We start from the raw sequence: 15614 nt of genomic DNA, 5'->3' as shown, positions 1-15614 counted from the left end.
ATGGTTTCATCCTGTTGCCTCTGAAGTATGAAATCCAAAACCACAACCAGACTTTCCCAGTGTTTAAAACCTCTAACAAAACTTTATTTTTTCAAGGAATACTTTTTAATAATGTCAAGGCCGATTGTTTAAAAAGGACTTAACTTTATAAAAAAAAAAAGTAAAAGATCTATCTTGAGAACTTTGGCTGGATATTTGTATTTTACTTGTTTTTACACTTCTAACTGCTTAAAATACAGAAAAACACAAAGTATAAAACAACAAACACCTTTATTCCTATCATCCAGAATTAAAACTTTTAACATTTGGTCATATTGCTTCCCATCTGTTTTTTTTTTTTTTTTTTTTTTGGTAGCTGTTTTCAAGAAATAAACTATCACAATTTGCCACTCCCTCATCCCCAGTCTTGCCCTCTGCACAGGTAAACTACATTTTGAGTTTGGTATCCTTCTAGCCCATTTAAAAAATACTTTTATTTAGTGTGTTTTAAAAAATCTGCTTAAATTTTGTACTGAACGTATGCTCTGTATTATCCCTTTTTGCTATTCAATATGTATTTTTAGTCATTCCATGTTGATACAGGTGATTCTTACCTGATCTCCCCAGGAGTCAGCCATGGGGAAAGCAGCATATCCTCTGTTCTCTTTCTAGAGCTTATGCTCTGTTACTCTCAGATTCCCTCTTGATTCTCAATAATTGCTTTTAAAAGCAGAACCTTCCTCAAAGCACAGGTTGCTCTTGTCCTACTATTTGTCCTAGTTATTTTTAAGGTAAAATGAATACTTCTTATTGAAAGGGGAAGAGTCACATAAGGAAGTGCAGAAAAACACAACAATTAATATCTCTGTGCTAACTGTTTAATTAATTAAACAGTTAATTAAATGCATATTTATTTACGTTTTATTTACCTTGTTTAATAGGCAGTGATGGTCTCAAAAATCTTTCTCTTCATCAGATGTTTGATCCCTTTGTAAATCTTTGGGTTTTTGAGCTTGAACATGGAGCTTTACTCCATCAGTAACATGATTTTCCTGTAGTAGTGTGTTGTGAAGCTCCTCTTCTGAAGAAAATTGAATCCAATCCATACCTCTGTGAAAGCCAATCTCGTTGTCGAAAGGTACAGTGCACTTTCCCACATGGCCAAATTGTACAAAGTGCCCTCTCAGCTCACTCAAGTGGTCCAGGGAATTTTTCTGACAATGCAATGGACCAGCTGATGTTCGATGTTTGTTGGCAGCTCCATAGCTCCCCTCACTGCCCAGGACACCATCTTTAGGTTAATATACATTTATTTTTAAGTACCTTTAAGATAGTGTTATTGGATTGGGGGATATCAATTATTCAGGCTATTTTTACAGAACTTGACATATTCATAAGTTGTGTATTTCTTGTCTTCCACAGGAATTATCTTTTATGGGAGATTTCCCTTGGTGGGAGCTGGGTTTTGGGTGGTTGTCTCTACTAGGCCACAGTGGGTATATAGTCCCCAGACAAGGTCTTATTTTATTCTAGGCTTAGGACTCTTAACTCATGAAGATATTGAGAATTTGGGCTTATCTCCGGCTTTGGTACAGGCCTGGGACTCTGAACTTCCTCAACTAACTCTGCTTCCACCCACGATTGGGGTGAATGTGTGGACACATCACTTACTCTACATCTTATCATTTCCACTCCTAGGTATTGACCTAAAAGGAGTGAAAACATATGCCCACACAAGACTTGTGTACAAATGTTCACAGCTGCATTATTCATAATAGTTCAAAACTAAAACGACTCAAATGTTCATCAACTGGTGAATAGATTTAAGAAATTGTAGAGATTATCCAGCCTCATGGTCTCATGAGACACTCGCTTTGTCTCTCTGCTTCAGTTTCCAACTAGTAAAACATCTGTAACTGAACAAAGCTTCTTTTTTCCAGCACAACAGGATGCCAGAGAGTCCCATACAGATGTCCCATACATCTAAAAGTGGGTGGACTGAAGTAGATAGAGGAGGTAGGGCTGAGGGAACAGTGGAAGCAGTGTGTGCCATCCCAGACTCCTGGCTGCAAATGTCTGGGCCCATTGCCCCAGAAAAGCCAGGAGGAGCAGGTGAGGGGGCTACAGGTCTGTGGCCTCCCTACTCTGGCAGTGCTCACAGCCACAGGGAGCTGGGCAGCAGCAGCAGTGGGGCCTCTAATCCTGTCCCTCCAGCCATGGAGGTGCCTGCAAGTTCAGATCCCTGCCCGCAGCTGTGCCACTCCTGAACTTCAACCCCCAGAGTGCCTGTGACCCTGGATCCCCCCACCCCCTGTCCCGCTGCAGTGGTGAAGCCTACAACCCAGGAAACCCCAGACAAGGTTGAGGTACCAGCCATCCTCAAACCCCAGTGGCTTCTCCTGTTGCAGAGCACAGGCTCTAGGGGGCTCAAGGCTTCAGTAGTTGCAGCTCACAGGCTTTAGAGCGCAGTCTCAGTATTTGTGCACACGGGCTTTGCATCCCCGTGGCATATGTGATCTTCCCGGACCAGGGATTGAACTCATGTCCCCTGCATTGGCAGGCAGATCCTTAACCACTGGACCACCAGGGAAGTCCTTAACATTTTTCCTTAGGAAAGAATATGCAAACAGGAGAAGCCACTGCAATGAGAAGCCTGTGTACCACTAGAGAGTAGCCCCCACTCACCACAACTAGAGGAAGCCTTTGCACAGCAATGAAGACCCAGCACAGCCAAAAACTAAATTAATTAATTAAAAATATTTTTTCCAGCTCCTTCTTAAGGTATAACTAGCAAATAAAATTGTAAGATATTTAAAGCATTCATTGTGATGATTTTGTATATGAGTACCTTGTGTAAGGATGGCAGCATGGAGTTAATTAATACATCATACAATACAGAATTCTCAACAACAGTCACAATATTGCTCATGGATGCTAATGCCCAGTCATCTCGTAACTGACGGTCTACACCCTTCCACCAGCCTCTCCTTGTTTCCTGTGTTCCCAGCTTCTGGCAACCACATTCCATTCTCTGTCCTATGAATTCAATTTTTTTCCCCTTAGATCCCACATACAGGTGATATCATGTCGTATTTGTCTTTCTCTGTTTGACTTTATTTCATTTAGTAAAATGGTTTTTACATTCATCCATGTTATCACAAATGGCAGAATTTCCTTCTTTTTAAGTGTTGAATAATGTTCCATTATATATATCTTAATCTATATCATCTATCTCATATTATCTCATATCATCTATCTATATTATCTCTCATATAGATATATATATATCTATAATATATTATAGATAATATATTATCTTTATTCATCTGTGGGTGAACACTTAGATTGTGACAGTACCATGGTTGCTGTGAATAATGCTGCAATAAATACGGGAGTATGGATGTCTCGTGGAGACAGTGATTTCATTTCCTTTGACTATACACCCTGAAGTGGACTTATGTATGTATACATAATACTGTAATAAACATGGGGATGTAGGTATCTTTTCAACACAGTGATTTTGTTTTCTTCAGAAAAGCCCAGAAGTGGAATTGCTGGATCATATGAATTGGAATTCAAGAATAAATCTCTTAGCAACCTGAAGCTTTTCTCACTTCAAAAGGGTTGCAGCATCAGTCATCTTCTTCTCCTTCTCTGCAGGACAAAGGAACTGATGTCACCAACCACAAAGGCTTTTCGGGACTCTAAGAACAATGTAGAAAAGCTTGTCTGACCCTTGCTCAAGTAGCCTGATTTCTGAGTTGCACTGTGTTATTGCCCTTTGAGGGGACAGGGAAGGGAACTCTAGGGGTTTACACACCCTGGATATTCGTCGATTGACCTGGCAGTATTGGAGTCAGTTCAGTCAGTTGTTATGACTAATGATAAAAGCCAGGGTGGGGTAATATTATGCAATCAGTGTTATTGCACCTCTCCCTAGGGAGGAAATTCTGTCCTGCCTGACACACTTGGATCATAGGCGTCTTCCAGCATGGCTTCCCGTCGCTTTACACCTTGGAAAAAATGGGCACATACATAAACTTAAGGCAGTGCTCTCAAAGGTTTCTTGATAAATGTTAATTTGTGAGTTTGGCTCTGCATGGATTAGTGTTGCGGGTTCAGCTTAGTAGTGACCCTAACACGTAATCTGGGGACCCCTACACCAGAATCCCCTGGGATGCTTGTTCAATGCAGATTCTGAACCCTTTCCCATATTTATTAAATTACACTCTCTAGAGTGAGCCTTAGAATCTGCATTTTAAGAAAGTTCCCCAGACAAGACTTCTGAGCATTAAATTTAGAGACCTAGCAAATAACAGTGTTAGTATGCTAGGTTTACGGGTGTGGTGGGAGGTGAAAAGGTGGGAATCTGGATGGCCAGTCCAGATAAAACAAATGAAAACAGCCCAAGGCAAGAAACAAGGCAGATGTTGTTATCATGAGTTGTTCATATTGAGTTAGTTGCAAGTTGATTCCGGGTTTCATGTAGTAGCACATTCAGCTGAGGGCATGTTTTGAGCCAGTCCTTAAAAGTGTTTGTTCTTAGACTTCCCTGGTGGTTCAGTGGTTAAAAATCTGCCTGCCATTGCAGTGGACATTGGTTTGATCTCTGGTCCAAGAAGATTCCACATGCCACACGGCAACTAAGCCCATGCACGCACAACTGCTGATCCTGCGCTCCTAAAGCCTGCAAGCCACAACTACTGAAGCCCTTGAACCCTATAACCTGTGCTAGGCAACAGCAGAAGCCACCACAATGAGCAGCTTGTGCACAGCAACTAGAGAGTGGTCCCTGCTCACCGCAAATAAAGCAAGCCCGAACGCAGCAATGAAGACCCAGTGCAGACAAAAATAAAATAAATAAATAAAATTATTAAAAAATTAGAAAAAAGCGTTTGTCCTAGCTCAAAGGCCATGGCCCCAAACCTAGCTGAGGATTCCATGACTGGGCAGGTAGAGCTATTTAATCAATAGAGGACAGAAGTTGGCCATAGCCCCACCACAGTGTTAATCAAAAGACAAACAATATTTCTCTGCTATCTGTAGAATCCCTTTGCCTTCTATGTCATTTCCATTTTAACCTTCCTAGTATTCCTTTTCTCCTGCACTGAGCCAACCACCTAGGAAAGAAGGTGAGGCAGGGTTAAACATTAAATCTTCTCTTATTTTGCATTCATTGTTATTTAGAAATACTGTATTTTTATGGAGCACTTTCTAATGACTGAAACAGCATTAAATGAGGTTTTGCCATAATATTACTGAAGTCTTGGAAACCTCTAACTTAAAGGCTCATTGCACAGAAACCCAGGGGCAATATTGCTAGGAATTACTCAAATACACTGGCAGTTTATGACTTTACAAGGTCTTTCAAATTCACCCTTCACGATACCTGATTTCACAGGAATGACTCTGTCAAAACTGTCACCACCCCCTTACTGGATTACTGCTGATGCTTCCTGGCTGGGTCTTATCCTTCTAGTTCCTCCTGAAAATCAAACTCTTTCTCATTCACTTTAAAAAATGTTGCTCCATAACTTGGGAATTTCCTGTCATCTCTCAGTATTAGTTGCCCAGTTGCGTCCGACTCTTTGCAACCCCATGGACAGTAGCCTGCCAGGCTCCCCTGTCCATGGCATTCTCCAGGCAAGAATATACTGGAGTGGGTAGTCATTTCCTTCTCCAGGGCATCTTCCTGACTTAGGTATGGAACCCGGGGCTCTCACATTGCAGACAGATTCTTTACCATCCAAGCCACCAGGAAAGCCCATCTACCAGGGAAGTTATCTATCAAATCCAGTCTAAATTCTTAAGAATTACACTCAAATACTCAAGGTCCTTCTTGAGCCAGCCTCCTCCTTCAGAACTCCCCTGCAGGTGAGTCCTGGTGTTTCTCACTCCTCTTTCTCATCCTCACTTTTGCCTCCATGTTCTTGCTCATACAATGCCCCTTTGCATGGGTATTAATCTTCTTTTTCATAAATTTACATTCAGTACTGCTTTTAAAAGGCTTCCCAGGTGGCGTTAGTGGTAAAGAACCCACCTGTCAATGCAGGAGACATAAGAGATGAGGGTTCGATCCTTGGGTAAGGAAGATCTCCTGGAGGAGGGCATGGCTAACCCACTCCAGTATTCTTGCCTGGAGAATCCCATGGATGGAGGAGCCTGGTGGGCTACAGTCCATAGGTCACAAAGATTCAGATGCAACTGAAGCAACTTAGCATGCACACACTGTTTTAAAAAACCACACCATCCAGAGTTTTCTGCTTCCCCTTAGGTTTGGGTTTGCACTATATATTCCTGTTATTTTAGGTATTAACACATATTTTGTTTATCTTCTCCACAATCTGATTGTAATCTCTTCTATGGCAGACACTGTTTTGGCTGCTACCCAGTGTATTTCCTAGGTTATCAAACACAGCATCTGCCCAGCAAACATGTGAGAAAATTCATAGGTCTCACCAATTTCCTTTTGGGAGAAGGGATCAACCATCCAACACAGACCTCTGAAGTCCTTGAACATCATTGACTGAACATGTCTTGGTCAAGTTTTCCATTTTTTAGTTGAAACTGCAGCTCACTTTGAGTTCACAGTGCTTGTTAAGCATAGGACTGGGACTAGACTTAACTACCAGGTTGTGTGTGTTAGTAGCTCAGTTGTGTTTGACTCTGCAACCCCATGGGCTGTAGCATGCCAGGCTCCTCTGTCCATGAAATTCTCCAGGCAAGAATACTGGAGTGGGTTGCCATTTCCTTCTCCAGGGGGTCTTCCTGACCCAGGGATCAAACCCAGGTCTCCTGGGAAGCCCTTAACTACTAGTTTAAATAATTTTAAAAACCCTAAGGAAAGAGAAAATCCAGTCAATCACTTTGCCAGCAGGCTGTAACACCTTCTGGTGTCTGTCTGCTTATTTGTATCTCCCTAATGATAACACCCTGCTTATTTAACTTATACGCAGAGTACATCATGAGAAACGCTGGGCTGGAAGAAGTACAGGCTGGAATCAAGATTGCCCGGAGAAATATCAATAACCTCAGATATGCAGATGACACCACCCTTATGGCAGAAAGTGAAGAACTAAAGAGCCTCTTGATGAAAGTGAAAGAGGAGAGTGAAAAAGTTGGCTTAAAGCTCAACATTCAGAAAACGAAGATCGTGGCATCTGGTCCCATCACTTCATGGGAAATAGATGGGGAAACAGTGGAAACAGTGTCAGACTTTAATTTTGGGCTCCAAAATCACTGCAAATGGTCATTGCAGCCATGAAATTAAAAGACGCTTACTCCTTGGAAGAAAAGTTATGACCAACCTAGACAGCATATTCAAAAGCAGAGATATTACTTTGCCAACAAAGTTCTGTCTAGTCAAGGCTATGGTTTTTCCAGTGGTCATGTATGGATGTGAGAGTTGGACTGTGAAGAAAGCTGAGCGCCGAAGAATTGATGCTTTTGAACTGTGGTGTTGGAGAAGACTCTTGAGAGTCCCTTGGACTGCAAGGAGATCCAACCAGTCCATCCTAAAGGAGACCAGTCCTGAGTGTTCATTGGAAGGACTGATGTTGAGGCTGAAACTCCAATACTTTGGCAACCTCATGTGAAGAGTTGACTCATTGGAAAAGACCCTGATGCTGGGAGGGATTGGGGGCAGGAGAAGGGGACAGCAGAGGATGAGATGGCTGGATGGCATCACCGACTCAATGGACATGAGTTGGGGTGAACTCCGGGAGATGGTGATGGACAGGGAGGCCTGGCGTGCTGCGATTCATGGGGTCGCAAAGAGTCGGGTGCGACTGAACTGAACTGAACTGAACAATAACACATGGTTTCACATATACAAGAATGGTAAGGGTCACATTCTTCTTTTCTTGTTTTCCTTTTATTCTTTCATCATACGGATAAGGTAGGCTTATACTTTCTGGATAAGCTGAAGATATTTTCTGTGTTTTCATACAGAAAATGGTTGGACTCTAGAGAGATTGACAACTTAATGGCAAGAAAAGCAGGGCACCCCTGACAACCAAGGGTAGCCAGAGCCCTGGCAATCTCTGTCTTGAGTCGAAACTGAGGATGAGCCAGAAAGCAGGTCAGAACTGAAAAACCTGTGGAACAACTGAAGCATGTTTAGAAATTGCAAATAGAACCCTTGTTTGGCCCTGGTTGTCATTCCTTACATATCTGCATTTAAATATAATTCATACAACCCTAACCACAGCCTTCAATTTTCCATCTTGAATTGATTCTCTATTCCATCCTGCAATATTCTAAAAAGGATTCCGATCAGCCAGGCCAAGTCCTTACAACATATCAATGAGATAAACGTGTACCATTTGTAACTGAGAAGCTAGGGAATAGAGGAGGGAAGAAAAATAAGGGCAAGAAGAAAAAACAATTGAATCAAAAGTGAGGTGATTACACTAAAAGTTGGCCAGTCTAAGGGAGGATTAGTTGCTAGAGACAAAATACAAAATCATATTGTTTCCTTAATTAAAACCCTTCGATAGCATTCCATTGTCCTTAGAACACAGTTGTCACAAGCCCTTTCTCATCTGGCTCCTGTTCAATTCTCCTCGAGTGCCTTCCTTGTTGCCTCTGCTTGTGCTGAAAGCCTTTTCCTGTGATTCCGTTTGGCTGGCTGATACCTCTTTATCCTTCAGGCCTTTTTTGGGCCAAAGTGTGTCCTCCTAAATTCATGCAAGGTCCTAGTCCCTAGTGCCTCAGAATGCAACTGTATTTGGGGACAGTGTCCTTAAAGAGGTAATTAAGTTAAAGTGAGGTCATTAGGGTGGTCCTTAATCCAATATGACTGGTATCCTTCTGTATGTGGCTAGTCACTCAGTTGTGTGTGACTCTTTGTGACCCCACAGACTGTACAGGCTCCTCTGTCCATGGCGATTCTCCAAGCAAGAATACTGGAGTGGGTTGCCATGCCCTCCTCCAGCCGACCTCCCCAACCCAGGGATCGAACCCAGGTCTTCTGCATTGTAGGCGGATTCTTTACCATCTGAGCCACCAGGGAAGCCCACCATCCCTGATAGAGGAGGACCAGTCTTCCGTCAAGGGTATAGGAGTAGCTGTGCTCCCCTGCTAGAACTTCCAAACAAGCTCTCAAGGTGTCCTTATAAGAAGAGGAAATTAGGATTCAAACATACAGAGGGAAGACCATGTGAAGAAAAAGAAGGTGGACATCTACAAGTTAAGGAGAGAAAACGCATATCTGCTGTTAAGCCATCTTATCTGTAGTCCTGTGTGTGGCAGCGCTGGAAAACTAACACAAGACCTAAGCCCTTGGGACGTAACCTCCTCCAACTTCTCCCCCCTCCAACTTCCCCTCCCCTCCCCAGCTTCTTCTCTCCCTACTGCCAACTGTATACCTCTGCCAGGTACTCCTATGGTACGTTATGATTGTAACTTCTCCATCAGAGCTCTTAGCACAGTGTATTGGAATTGCTGGTTTTGCTTTTGGCGGATTGTTGGCTTTGCTTTTGTTTTTTGGTCTGTGCTTCTAGCTAAACCATAAGCTTCATAAGCAGGGACCTGTCTCTTGTTCACCAGATCATCCCCAGTGCCTAGCATAGCGTCTTACACATTCCAGGCATTCAATAAATAGTTGAATGAATGGATTGAGGATGGTTAAAATCCTACAAGTTAAACTAACTTAATTAAAAGTCACTTAGACCTAGAGGTGATATGTGTGTATGCTTAGTTGTATCCGACTCTTTGTGACCCCATGGACTGTAGCCCACTAGGCTCCTCTGTCCATGTGATTTCCCAGGCAAGAATACTGGAGTGGGTTGCCATTTCCTTCTCTAGGGGATCTTCCTAACCCAGGGACTGAACCCACTTCTCTTTGTGTCTCCTACATTGGCAGGGAGATTCTTTACCACTGTGCTACCTGGGAAGCTCAGGGACTCAGAATGTAATTTTGAGGCTTTCTCTGAAGATTCAGTGTCAGAGATCAGTTAAAGGAACATTAGCCAGTTCTTACACAAGTCGTAGAAATCATCCCCCTCCACCACTCTGGTTACGCAGCAACCCTGAAACCAAGTAGAAGACATCAGAGGATGGCATCACTGATTGACAGAAACTACCCAAATGGAGCTAATAAATGATTCAGCTAGGAAAAAAAAAGGTGCTTATAGGTGAAGTCAGGCCCAGATTTGGCAAAACAGGTTCGTATCCTCCACATCCATCATTCTTCACCAGACATGTCTCAGCCCAGCACCACTCCTCCTTGGGAACATCACTGCTCATCCTCTGTTCTGCAAGCCTGAGCAAGAGGGTGAGGCTGTCTGACAGCCCGACCAGAGCTCTGAGGGTAGAGTCAGGAGCTAGGAAGTCCAGAACAAGTAGTCAGACTGGATTTTTACCCAACAAGCTCTTGATGACTCACTTAACCTGTGAACCAGGACATACATAACCTGTATGACATATTTTGATTACTTCCTGGTTCTGCAGTCAGTTGTGAAGAAATGGGATAATTTCCTCTTTGGATCAGTAATTACTGTACATATGGTTTGCCCTGGGTTGGAAAGATCCCCTGGAGAAGGGAAAGGCTACCCATTCCAGTATTCTGGCCTAGAGAATTCCATGGACTAAGTTCATGGAGTCTCAAAGAGTCGGACACAATTGAGCGACTTTCATTTTGCCAACTTTGCCAACTTTGCCAGCTATGGTTTGCAAAATATTTTTCTTAAGCACAGTAATATATGAAAATTAAAAAAATAACCAGGAGCATGTTTTCCATGGGACAGCCAAGAAATTTAATTAGTACAAGATTTCTTTGGTGAGAAAGAAAGCCCAAACAGGGCTGAGATGATCTCAGGAGATGTTTCTTTTCTTTCTTATTCTTGTTAAAGATCTCTGTTATTTTTTAAAATCCTTTTATTGAGGTATAGCATATGCTTGGTGCACAAATCATAAGCTCAATAAATGTTTTCAGTTTTTTGAGTAACATTATTTATCTGATTAGGAAAACAACATATGTGAATTGTAGAAATATTTTAAAATGTGGAAAGAAAATAATTATTGTTAATAATACCATTCACAGTCCCAGAACACAGATCCCTTTTAACTTTCCAGCCTTTTTCCTTAAATAGAGCCTTAAATGGGCTCTATTTAAGTGTGTACTTTATAAAATTGTGATTGTACAGTTCATATTGCCTTTATTATTTTGGTGACTATCTTTCTATATTATCACATATTCTTCTACAACTTGAGATTTAATAGCTTCATAGATATTCATGTGATTCCTCTATTTAAACAATTCTCCATTATTGAGCATTTAGATTGTTTCCATTTTCTGCCTATATAATTAATGCTGCATAAACATTGTTCAATATAAACTTCTGCCCATGTATGTTTATCGATTAGAGGATGCTAGTATTTCAGTTTCCTTAGTGAAGATGATCAGATGCCCTGATTTCTTGGGTTGGGTTTAGTTTATACTTTTAAGTCCCAGGATGCTTGGTATTAGGGAAATACAGGGCCAAAGTAGAGAGAATATTCAATTGAGAAAAATGGGATTGGAAGTAGAAAGTAAACTTGCAAACTTATTTCAGTAAATGGGATAATGAGAGATACAAAACTTGTGCAAGCAAGGCATGTAAGAACCTATGTAAATACTGAAAAAGAAAAGAATGGTCAGATAGTATTTCAGATACTTGTCTGTATTTTTGCTCTTATACATTTCCCCTGCCCGTTCAAATTAATGGCCACCCTGTCCTCATTGTCCTAAGGAAGGGATGTTCCATGGCAGAAAGCAGAAGTCTGCTAGACTTTCTGGCTTCTGTTTCTAAGAGGTTACATTCCAGAACAGGGAGAGATTTGTCTGAAACCTAAGGGGAACTTGAAAATGTTGTCCTGGCCAAGGGGAAGGGAAGTGATCAATGAACAGAGATCTCAGGGGTCTGGAGTAAAGGAAGGTGGTAGCAAAACCCAAAAGAGGAAGTAACTTCAAGCTGCTTTCAGCATGTGGGATGCTAGGCAGCCTCGCAGCGATCCCTGTGCCCAGGGCCAGGGTGGGAGCAGAGGGGCAGGCTGACGGGAACCGTGGACAGTCTCTGCTTGAGACTTGGAGCCAGATTGTGACCCTTCTTCCCCCACCTTTGGTGTTATATAAGGCTCTAGAACAATGGTATAACCCAAAGTAAGAAAGGGGAGCCGCCAGAGAGCTAAGGCTGTTGCTCTATCAGATGAAAGCTCAAAGTAGAAATAGAAATACAGAAACTCAAATTATATTTCCTTTGATATTTGGGCTTATGGTTCGAAATTTATATCCACTCATTTGTTTTTCTACTTTCTGTAAAAATTAATAAAAATTTCCAAAATCCTAACTAATGGGAAACAGTGTCATTCTTAGCTACATTGCTTCAAATCCTGGCATATATTTTTATGGGGCAGAATTGTAGGACATAAGCCACATAAAATCTGATAATATCATGGAGTTATTTTAAAAGTATCTGACATTCCTTCACTATTTCAAGGGAATGAATCAGTGATTTGGGTACTTAATTTATTTATAATAATCAGAAGCTTTAGAGCTTTAAAATATGCTTTAGTTTTTAATAGTGTTCAGTGTACATTAATGTGTTTTATAATTCAGTGAAGTCAAATAGTGACTTATCAGGGTCTCTATTGTTCTGACTTGATCTGTGAGTCAATCTCGGGGTTTTAAGAGCCTGAGCTCCACTCTCTCTGGCTGTCTTGCAAAAATAACTTTACTCATAACCAGGTTTGTGATAAGGATTGAATAGAGAACATTACAGGTAAGATTATCTGGTAAATTCCCAGTGGAAAACTTCTATTTGGAGTCTTTTAACCTGGTTTAATTGGCCAAATAACTCCTTCAGTTCAGTTCAGTTGCTCAGTCGTGTCCGACTCTTTGCGACCCCATGAATCGCAGCATGCCAGGCCTCCCTGTCCATCACCAACTCCCGGAATTCACTCAAACTCACCTCCATCGAGTCAGTGATGCCATCCAGCCATCTCATCCTCTGTCGTCCCCTTCTCCTCCTGCCCTCAATCCCTCCCAGCATCAGAGTCTTTTCCAATGAGTCAACTCTTCGCATGAGGTGGCCAAAGTACTGGAGTTTCAGCTTTAGCATCATTCCTTCCAAAGAACTCCCAGGGCTGATCTCCTTCAGAATGGACTGGTTGGATCTCCTTGCAGTCCAAGGGACTCTCAAGAGTCTTCTCCAACACCACAGTTCAAAAGCATCAATTCTTCGGCGCTCAGCTTTCTTCACAGTCCAACTCTCACATCCATACACGACCACTGGAAAAACCATAGCCTTGACTAGACGGACCTTTGTTGGCAAAGTAATGTCTCTGCTTTTGAATATGCTATCTAGGTTGGTCATAACTTTCCTTCCAAGGAGTAAGCATCTTTTAATTTCATGGCTGCAATCACCATCCGCAGTGATTTTGGAGCCCAGAAAAATAAAGTCTGACACTGTTTCCCCATCTATTTCCCATGAAGTGATGGGACCGGATGCCATGATCTTTGTTTTCTGAATGTTGAGCTTTAAGCCAACTTTTTCACTCTCCTCTTTCACTTTCATCAAGAGGCTTTTTAGTTCCTCTTCACTTTCTGCCATAAGGGTGGTGTCATCTGCATATCTGAGGTTATTGATATTTCTCCGGACAATCTTGATTCCAGCTTGTGCTTATTCCAGCCCAGCATTTCTCATGATGGTTTCTCATAGAAGTTAAATAAGAAGAGTGACAATATACAGCCTTGACGTACTCCTTTTCCTATTTGGAACCAGTCTGTTGTGCCATGTCCAGTTCTAACTGTTGCTTCCTGACCTGCATATAGGTTTCTCAAGAGGCAGGTCAGGTGGTCTGGTATTCCCATCTCTTTCAGAATTTTCCACAGTTTATTGTGATCCACACAGTCAAAGGCTTTGGCATAGTCACTAAAGCAGAAATAGATGTTTTTCTGGAACTCTCTTGCTTTTTCCATGATCCAGCAAATGTTGGCAATTTGATCTCTGGTTCCTCTGCCTTTTCTAAAACCAGCTTGAACATCTAAAAGCAGCTAACTTTTTTCTCTTCCTCAACAATTTAAAGACATTTTATACAGATGGACCGTCACTGTGCATTCCCTAAATTTTATTCTCGTATTGATAGCAATTATAACCAGTTACATGGTCATCAAGCTGATTAGATCTTGTCTCATGGTCTTAGGGGAAGTGGAGAGAGGGATAAATGCAGAAACCCTTGCTTTCACTTATGTTGTGGATTCTGACCACGAGGAAGAAAGGACTAAGTTGTAGTCAAGTCCATGTCTTACCTGCAACTCTCTGGTTCACAAAGTAAGCTCGGAGTTCGTGGAAAACTGATGTTCTTTTCCAGCAGAAAAGAGAAGTGAAGCTTTTAGGGGGCTTTCCCACAGGGAGTTTTCAAGTCCAAGAGACTGTAAGGCAGTGATTTTTCAAGTGCATGAGGACAAGCCTGGGAATCTCCATGTGGTGAGTTGAGAGGAAGGGCATGCAAAGTTGAAAACCCATATTTGTGTATGTTTGGAGGACCAAAGATAGCTACATTTAAAATATCATGAGCTACATATGGTGCATGCTGTGCTTAGTTGCTCAGTCATGTCCAGCTTTTTGTGACACCATGGACTGTAGCCCACAAGGCTCCTCAGTCCATGGGGATTCTCCAGGCAAGAATGCTGGATTGGGTTGACATGCTCTCCTCCAGGGGATCTTCCCAACTCAGGGATTGAACCCAGGTCTCCCACATTGCAGGCAGATTCTTTACCATCTGAGTCAGCAGGGAAGCCCAAGAATACTGGAGTGGGTAGCCAATGGAGTGGGTACCCCAGTTGGGGTAGCCAATCCCTTCTCCAGGGGATCTTCCGACCCAGGGGTCTCCTGCATTGCAGGCAGATTCTGTACCAGCTGGGCTTCCAGGGAAGCCCACAAACGATATGACATCTTTCTAATTCTTATCTAATGGGATGTGAGTAAATAAAGCTTGAGAAACTGCTTTAGGCTGCAAAAGAAGGTACAAGAAGGTGTAAGAGAGATATAACCCCAGTGTTAGGTAAGCAGGGACTCAAGAGCAGTTGAATCAACAGAGACACAGACCAGGAAGGGAGCTCAGGCATCCTCCAGCCCAGCCCAGCCCAGTTTGTAGTCAGCAAACTACAGTTGAAAACAAAAAATCAGAAGAAGAAGAATATTTCATGACATGTGAAAACTATGCAAAATCCAAATTTTAGTGTCCATAAATAAAGTTTTATGAGGACACAGCCATGCTTATTTTTTTGTGTAATGTCTATTGCTGCTTTTGTGCTACAATGACAGAGTTGAGTGGCTGTGGCAATGAGTGGCCCACAAAGCCTAAAACATGTATTATCTGACACTTGACAGGAAATTTGCTGACCCCGATCTAGCTCAGTGTTCAGGCAAAGAAACTGAGGCCAAGACAGGGGAAGTGGCTTGCTCAGATGGCTAAACAGTAAGTAGGCTCTTAATATTATTCATAATACTTCTTTTCAGTCTATGTCTTTTTAGTTATTACTATGCTGACAGTTCTCATCTCCCTTTAAACCTCTTCTAGCTCCAAAGATCTTTCCTAGTAGGATGTTCTAGAATGTATCCATAACTGTTTTTAACAAAGATAGGATATGT

This window comes from Bubalus bubalis, chromosome 1 (genome assembly GCF_019923935.1).
Source record: "Bubalus bubalis isolate 160015118507 breed Murrah chromosome 1, NDDB_SH_1, whole genome shotgun sequence".
Classification (NCBI taxonomy): domain Eukaryota; kingdom Metazoa; phylum Chordata; class Mammalia; order Artiodactyla; family Bovidae; genus Bubalus; species Bubalus bubalis.
Note: the sequence above shows the minus strand (reverse complement) of the source record.